Here is an 8,746-nt window from a genome sequence, read left to right as displayed (position 1 = left end):
CTTCTTCCACCATCACTTTTCTGATTAGTTCTTCAGCTTTCTTTATCTTTTCTAGACCCCTTTTGACAAAGGGCCAATCCGACCATTTCACCATTCCTTCCGAAAAGCCCTTACTTCTACAACATTATCCATGACCTCTTTTAACATTACAATTCTGACATAGGGAGGATTAATAAACCCTCTCAACTTCTTCACTTCTTCTTCTATTAACTTCTTGATCTTCTCCCTGGCTACTTTTAGTTTGTCAGCAAAGTCCAGACTGTTTCTTATCCTCCATTCTCTTTCAATTCTTTCCACTATATATTCACTGTCTATCATCCAATAGTATGTTTCCTTTAAGTTATTGAACAGGTCAGATACAGCTACCATTTTCTTTTCGCTTATTCCTTTGAATGGCGCAAACAATTTGTTGTTGTTGTTGAGTTGAATTATAGTGGTGTGCGCTCGCATTGAGCATGTACCACTGGTTTATGGTGCCACAGGCACCTTTTTGATTACTCCTGGGGGAAGGAATGGTGTCGCTTCCTCCAGGCTTTTATGTGTTCACAGAACACTTACTGATTGGGCCGTGAGGTCGAGGTACTATTTGTGTACATATTGATCTGATTGTAAGGCCTATGTTTGAGTGGGATTGGACCCAGCATGCACTCAGTTATTCATTCGCATTGATTAGCGACTAGTGGGATTGGACCCGATTTAGTTCGTTTTTAATTTATGATTCGTGCACTGCACGTATGGGTTTTGGTGTCTGTCCGTGGTAAAGGGTGAAAGTGGTTAGGCTCGGGTGGTGTTGTCTTGCCACAGGTCAGTAGTGCTTTTCCGATCCAGGATATTTTGTTCTAAATTCCGTCTTTGAAATTGACATAATAAAAACTCTGTGCTGTTTTTTAGAGAGAGACAGAGTCTATTGAGGTCGATGTTAGTTTCTAGGTGACAGCAGTTTAATCAATTGGTTTTGCAGCCTTGTGCTGCTGGCCCTGGAAGGAATTGGTGTTTTTTTCCATCTTAATGAGTAATTTTGGGTCCTATTTTCTAGTTGTAATTTTTGGTTGCAGCCTTGTGCTGCTGGACCTGATAGTCATTGGGTTTTTTGACTACCTTATACAAGTAATTTTTGGGGTATTATTCTATATAGTTGTTATTTTGCAGCATTGTGCCGCCGGGCCTGATAGTCGTTGGGTTTTTTCGACTACCTTGTATGTGTAAATTTGGGGTCTTGATGCGGGCGTCCCTGATGGTCTATTCTTGCGACCACCTTATACGTTCTATTTTGGGATTGTATGGTTAAATCTAGATTTGTTTTAGCTGTCACCTATGTATAGAAGGTAGAGTTTTTATGGCTGTTAGTTAGGGTGTTAGGAGAGTGGCATGGTATGAGAAGTAGAGATAGGTTTGTTATTTTCACCACCTACCCCCCTGTATATTTCTTCCTGGTTTTTGGACTAGTTATATATTTATAGCTTTTGTTATTTAATTTACGTTTGTTATTTGGATAGTTTTATCAGTCAGTGGGCTTATTTTGATTATAATTGTTTAGATTCATCCTTAAATGAAAGTAATCTGAGTTTTTGCTAATGGTCTGAGTTTGGTATATATTTCATGAGTGTATTTATTATTGTAATAATTTTAGCTAGTTTCAGATTAGATTTCCTTGTCGATCACACTCGCATCTCATAGTTGGAGATATCAGGAAAACCGAATCCTTGTCTTCGCTATTGGTCTAAATTTGGCATATATTTTATGAGTGTATTTATTATTGTAATCTAATTAATTTTTTTATTTATTTTAGCTTGTTTCAGATTAGATTTCCTTGTCGATCACACTCGCATCTCATAGTTGGAGATATCAGGAAAACCGAATCCTAGTCTTCGCTATTGGTCTAAATTTGGTATATTGTTTAATTATATATTTATGTTTGTTATTTAAATTTTTGTATATATTTCAGTTTTTTTTAAGGAACGTTATGATGTTGTTGTATGTTGTATTTAGATTGGGGTTAGTGCTATTTAGGAATTCTGGGTATGTATTCGGCGATCCTATTTTGTTTTGTTCGATTTTGAGATGTTCCCTTTCTTTCTTTAATCTGTTGCATATGTTGAAAATGTGGTGCAGATCTTCTGGCACCCTACAATAGTAACAATTTGGGTTATGAGGTTTTGGTCCTCTGTGTTTTCCGTAGCTGTTGGCCAACTTGGTTTTTCCTGTGTAAATTCTATTTATTACTTTTTGATCTTTTCCTTTAAGTAAAGGTGGTTTTCTATTTCTAATGGTTTCGTTGAGTGTGTTATATAGTTTTCTACCTTTCTTGTTATTGTTCCAATATTCCTGCCATTTTTGGTTTATCATGATTGTTGTTAGACTGTATATTTCACTAACACTGTATGCCAGTGGTACGTGGTTAAGCTCGCTTAGCTTTTGTTTAGTTAATTCGTCTGCTAGATTGTTTGCTAGTATGTTTATGTGGGATGGGACCCATACGAAATCTATTTGTTGTTTATTGCTTTTCAGTTTTTTTAGTATTAGGTTAGTTTGATTTAGGAAGTTTTCTCTATATTTGGTATTGTTATTTAGGATGGTTGTAAGGACGCTTAGCGAGTCGCTTATTATTACTGTTAGGGGTGGGTTGTTTTTTTTTCCCACCCATTCTAGTGCTTTTAGTATTGCCCAGAATTCCTCTGTGTAGATCGAACAGTGGTCTGGTAGTCGGTGACCAACTTGTATGTTTAGTTTAGGTATTACGTAAGCAGCTGCTGTTTTTGCGGGTTCTGTGGTTTTTGATCCACCTGTGTATATTTGTAGATGGTTTGAATACTTAGTTGTTAATATTTCTGATGTTACAGTGCGCAGCTGCAGTTCTTGATCTGATTTATTGCCGTGTTTGGTGATGGTAGTATTGATGTTTGGGCCTTCGTTATACCAAGGTTCAGAATCGAAGATATTATTATTTTCTATTTGCTTTATTTCTATGGGAAGTAGTTTAGCTAGTTCGTGTACTAGTTTTCCTGTTGGTACGTGGTGCTTTTGAGTGGTTCTAAAGGGTATATTACATTTCTCAATTGCTAGTAATGTGGGGTGTGTATTGGATTGAGTTTGTAATCGGGCTGCATATCTCAGAATTAGTTCCTGTCTTCTGAGATAGAGCGGAAGCTCTCCTGTTAGTACCTGGAGCTCTACTAACGATGTTGATGGTAGTGCCCCAGTGATTGTAATTAAGGCTTTTCGTTGTATTTGCCCTAATTTTTTTAGCTGATTTATTGGCGCTAGGTTGTATACTTCTCACCCATAATCAAGTTTAGATCTTATCAGTGTCCTATATAATGCTAACAGTGTTTCCTGATTGGACCCCCAGTTCGATCCTTTAAGGCTTTGTATGAGATTTATGTCCTTATTGCATCTTTTAACTACTTCCTGTATATGTTGTCCCCAATTTAGATGTTCGTCGAAATACATACCCAAACATTTCTTGAATTTGACATATTTTATTACTTGGTTATTTATAGTAAACGTTGGTTGTGGTTTGTTTCTTTCGTATGTGGGTGAGAAAATGATAGCTTCAGTTTTGTCCTGTTTTTTTAAACTTATTATAGGCAATCGATTGTTATTTCTTTTCTATAGGTTGGGGTAGCCCTCAAAAGGGCTGTTTTATTTCGTGTGAACTTGAAGCTATGGCCATCTTTTAGGTTCTAAGATTGCGACCTCCTCTGACGACAGGCTTTCTCGCAGGATAAGGTCTGCTTCTTCGGAAAGAGAGGAAGAACTCTTTGGTATCGATACGACAGTCGACAAAGCCTCTGTCAGGTTCAGGTTGCTGCTGCTGCTGCTGCTGCTGTTGTTGTTCCTGTTGCTGATCTCTCTGCTGTTTCTGAAGTCTGTACTTCTCTGTCCACTCTTCTTTCTCCCTGTTAATTTCTTCTCTGAAGAGCTCTTCTATCATGTCTTCAGTGACTTTTAACATTCTCACATTCTCTATCTCTTCTGGCTTCGGCATCAGACTGTGTCTGACCCTATGCAAATTCACGTAGGCTTCGTTTAGCTTAGCTAGTCTGGAGCACATCTTCGTAGGAGGATGAGTCGACAATGGATGGTTAGACTGGAGACTACCCCCGGTTTTAAAGTCAAAGCGCCAACGTGAAGGAAAACATCCCTACACGGTTTTCGAGTCGGAACGTTCAATGAGTGTTATGGGAGGGATAGAGAGAAGTCAAAGAGCATGAATCATGATTCCTATAGCAAAACAAAAGACAAAGGCATTTTTTCTTCAAAACAACATTTTTTATTCAAAATTACTTAACACTAACAAACAACTATAACATTTTTAACAATAACCATTTAATATAACAAGAAACATTTTTTCAAATCACAAACATTTATTTTCAACTAACACATTATTTTGGACAGGGCTGACAACGTTGTGAATGAAATTGTGATTTCCACTGTTGGAAGTCATTAGGTCATTGATGGACACTACGTTTCCTAGCTTGAGACAAAATATAAGCATAATGGTCACAAAACCATCGATCTACTTTCACATCGTTTCTAGAAGAAGAACGAGGATCAAAATGAGTTACTAAATGTTCTAAGGAATAGCCCAGACTGCGATGATGCAGAAAATACACACAACATTGTCCACACACCAAGGAATCTGTGCCTTGTAATTTCACATTATTGAATCGTGTGGTCTGAGCATTTCTTCTCAAAAAGTCAATGATATCGTCTTCCAAAGGTGGCAATCCATAGGAATCAAAATATTCCACACATCCTTCTTGAGGAAAGTAGACGGCTACCCAGTGGGTTCCTCGGAGATGACTGTCGTTTGTGTTGATCACATAAGCTTAATGGTCTTGAGGTTTGCGATGAGGGGGTTCATCTTTAGCACAGACGACAGGATTCCAAGAAGCAGTATACGAACTGTGGTTCAACAGATAATAAAGTTCCCAGGTATCCTTTTTTTTTTGGTTTTCTTGTTTTTTTTTCTTCTTCACAGGTAATGATAAGTGATCAATTCGATCCTGACTTTTTTGCTTAAAAATGTCTGACAAGTAAAAGGCGCTTAGCTCGTTCCTACTCTGGTCAAAGAGAGATTCGATGCGACGGCTCTCCAGAGACGTTAATGGAGGAGAAGAATGTTTATCCAAGCCTTTATACCACTCATTCAACACGAATTCTATCTCGATGAGACCCCAAGCTTTGTCCAGATATTCATCCAACTTTTCTTCTTGACTCAACATCAGACATTTGTCGTGTTGAATTTGACTGTGATGATCGTTGTGACATTCATAGCACTCTTCCTTGATCATTTCTTTCATTTTATCTGCCAGGACTGTAGCAAAACAGGAGACTAAATGGGCTTCTTGTTCTGGCCATCTTGACTTCATCATGATAACTTCTTCGTCTTTGTCTTGGGATTCTTCTTCTTCTTCCACAGTCTCCTCACATTCCATGTCCAAAGTTTCTCCAGTAGGTAAAGAGGGATAACAGTCTTCCATGGCTTCTAATAGTCTAGAATGACTTCTCTCAAACTGTTAATTTCTATGGTATTATCGAATTCTGCATACAGGATGACGTTCACCGTCTCTGTTAGATTTGAAGCAAACTGAAGTTCCACACGAATCTGACCCGATTTTATAGGGTGGAAATGTCCCTCGTCGCTGCCTTGGTCTGGAGTGAAATCAAAAGCCCACAAAGTGTAGCCTCCTGCATAATCGTCGTACGTAATACCGTGACTGGTGTTGGTTCCTAACTGACCGGTAGCTTCGTACAGGGACAAGTAAGATCTCAAAAAATTCTTCGTGGCACCAAATTTAGGTTCGAAAGGTCGGGTACACAAGGTCTTGCCATCGCGAATGACTTCAATCTTGGACACATTGTAGGGTTGAAAGTGGAAAGGATTTTCATTGTAGGCTCCGTTGAAAACTGCATTGCTTACGATACCAACGATTAAATGCTTGGGTAACTCTCCTTGGAACAGATGATCTTCGATCATAGATCGCTGTCCAGTGGGAATGGTGAACGTTTTCACTTCTACGCGTCGTATGGGATACTTGGCGGTCGTTCTGCTCAACGTGTGACTGATGTCGTTTCCCCACATTAGGTAACACTTCCACACGAAGCACGTAGAGTTTGGCTTCTTCGATTTTGGTTTTGTAAGTGGAACCAGCAGCAGCCATCAAATGGAAAGCGGCACTGCTACGATTCAGTCTCAAGCGGACATCCACTCCGTTCAGCAAATGCTTCTCTTGCAGCCACATGTCCAAATGCAAACGATCCATCAGTTCTAAACTACGACTTAGTGCAATATTCTTTCGTCGTTCTACAAATTCCGTTGTATTTTGATCATCCCCAGCAACTGTAATGCTGTTGAACTTAGTCGCTTTGTCAGGTTTCCATACCACGCAAGCATCCAGATGAGTGTTCTTGGCTTCTTTTCCGTACGTCAAGAGATTTTCCAGGTACGCTCGGTAAGGGTAAGTATCCATGCTGCTGCTGACCAGTTTGTTATTCAAGTACAAGTCCACTTCGCTGAACAAGGAATGCATGAAATTATTGACGGGAGCTACTACATCATCGTTGTCTATAGGACCGTTGTCCGCTTCGGTTACTTTGACTTTCAAGTACAGGTAACTGCTATTCAGATCGATGTAATCTTCGGGTTGTCCTTTGATTTCAAACTCGATGGGAGCTGAATCCGTCAAAGAGGAGGCGGGATGAAATTCCGCCCATTGGGATTTTTGCATCGTCATCATGGGGGGGGGGGGGTGCATGGCAAACAGATCCAGTTCCGACTTGGAACAGGCGCAAGACTCTCGGTGCATCATTTTTTTCTGTTTCTCAATAATCGAAAACGTCTAAGTCTCAAACGGTTCTTCTTTTCTTTGCCTTTCTAGCTTTAGAAGTGTGAAGTCTGGTGAAAGGGTGTTTTCTTCGTCGTCTTTTTCTGCCTTGTCCTTGCTGTCTCGTCAGGGATGTTGGAATGCCTGACTCGGTAGCGTTCAGGGCATTTATAGGTGTTTCTCGTCAGCCCAAAAGGTCTTTACCCGTTTGCAGCAAGACATTTTTGCCTACCCTCAAGAAGGCTTCTTTTGGGTTTTGTTTGTCGATGATGACATTTTGGAGAAATTCTTTGCCTTGCGGCAGTGCGGCATCTTTCAAGGCGTGCAAACCGCGTGTCACCATCGGTTTCAACACGGGGGCCACCGAACGAAAGGCTGATTTTAGCATATCTCCTAAACTGTTACCTCGCTGTCGAGCAACGCCTCGGTACACTGGATACATGACTTACGAGTCGTTAGAGAACCGTTTTCGAAAATGGAGTTTCACCGTGACTTTTCCTTTGGTGAATGGAATATTTTGTCCCAGATCTCCTTTTATAGCAATGTTGACCGTGTCCAAATACGACTTGCTGACGGGAAAATAATGAGGATGTACAAATTCGCGGTGTACGTGATAAGTGTTTCCACCTTCCTCATCAGCATTCGTGGCAGAATCCACTTTGAAAGGAATGACACGCAGTAACGGTACGGAGGTGTGTCCCACCACGTTATACTCCACCACATCGGAGTACACAAAGATCAAATTCAGTCCTTGGTTTAATTCTACCGGGGAACGAAATAACTTGGCAAAAGAATGGTTGTCGGAAATGACTGGTAATTCGTTTTTCTTGATCATGACCATTCTCATGTCCATGTCTCCGCCCAACATGTCAAACAATTCAGGACAAAATAAAACTTTACCCCCCTCAGGAAATTTCATTAGGAAGCGACGAGCTACTTTATGGTACTCCAGGGTGACACTTTTTTTGACACTCTCCAAAGCTTTCAGAAACACAACATTAAACCTGGAGGCTATGGTGCTCACCAAATGTTGACCACTAAAATAATAGCCTGGGGGAATGAACAAGTGATAGGTGGTCCACTTTTGATTTTTTGCACCAGGGGTTTTCTTATCATATTTGACATGGGTATCCAAGTACTGTTGCAATTGTTCGTCATGAACTTTCACCTCAAAAAAATTTTGATTGGGAAGGACATTGAAGACTTGGGTCGGGTGAATAATTTCTACCAAAGCCACTTCCCAATGGGCTTCGTGATCTAATTGGATGGCCTGAGGTAATTTGGCCGTGTAACAGCACAACGTGTTGTTGGGAAACACCTCAATGGAACGGTCACTAGGTAAGGTTAAGTAAAATTGGTTTTGGTGACTCGTAATTCCAGAGTTCTGTGGCTGTCCGAGGGGTTACTGGAAGTCAGAGGAGTGTCTCCGCCCAAAATGGGATTGTTGTTGTTGTTGTTGTTGTTGTTGGAGTGGTGACTGACACTGGCACTGGACACAAGGTTCCCGTTGTTCCCGTTGGAAGAGAATTTCAGGGAGGGATTAGAAAGCAGGTAACCGATGAAACTGCTCAATAAAATGGTCCACAATTGTTTGTCTCCTTGTTGCAAACTCAAATTTGCAATGGCTGCACCGATGACACAATACACCACGAAGATTTGGCAGAAAAAGACGATTTGCGTTTTAGGCACACGTTCTCCACACCACACCCACAAGGGTTGTTTTTGTAAATCTTGCAGAGAAGAACTGGGTGAAGGAGTGGTCGCCGTAGCTCCGTCTGTGTGAAAGGGCATGATGGTCACTTCTTTTTATAGTCGATGACTTGCGAAGCGTCGATCCAAGAATCAAAACTGTGTGGATATCCTTTCCAACGTACTTTGACTTCTTTGACACGTCGTTTACTCACTTTACGGGTTCT

The sequence above is a fragment of the Sinohyriopsis cumingii genome, chromosome 5 (assembly GCF_028554795.1).
Source record: "Sinohyriopsis cumingii isolate HCF-2022 chromosome 5, ASM2855479v2, whole genome shotgun sequence".
Classification (NCBI taxonomy): domain Eukaryota; kingdom Metazoa; phylum Mollusca; class Bivalvia; order Unionida; family Unionidae; genus Sinohyriopsis; species Sinohyriopsis cumingii.
The sequence above is the reverse complement of the archived record's forward strand: the minus strand, read 5'-3'. Positions refer to the sequence as shown.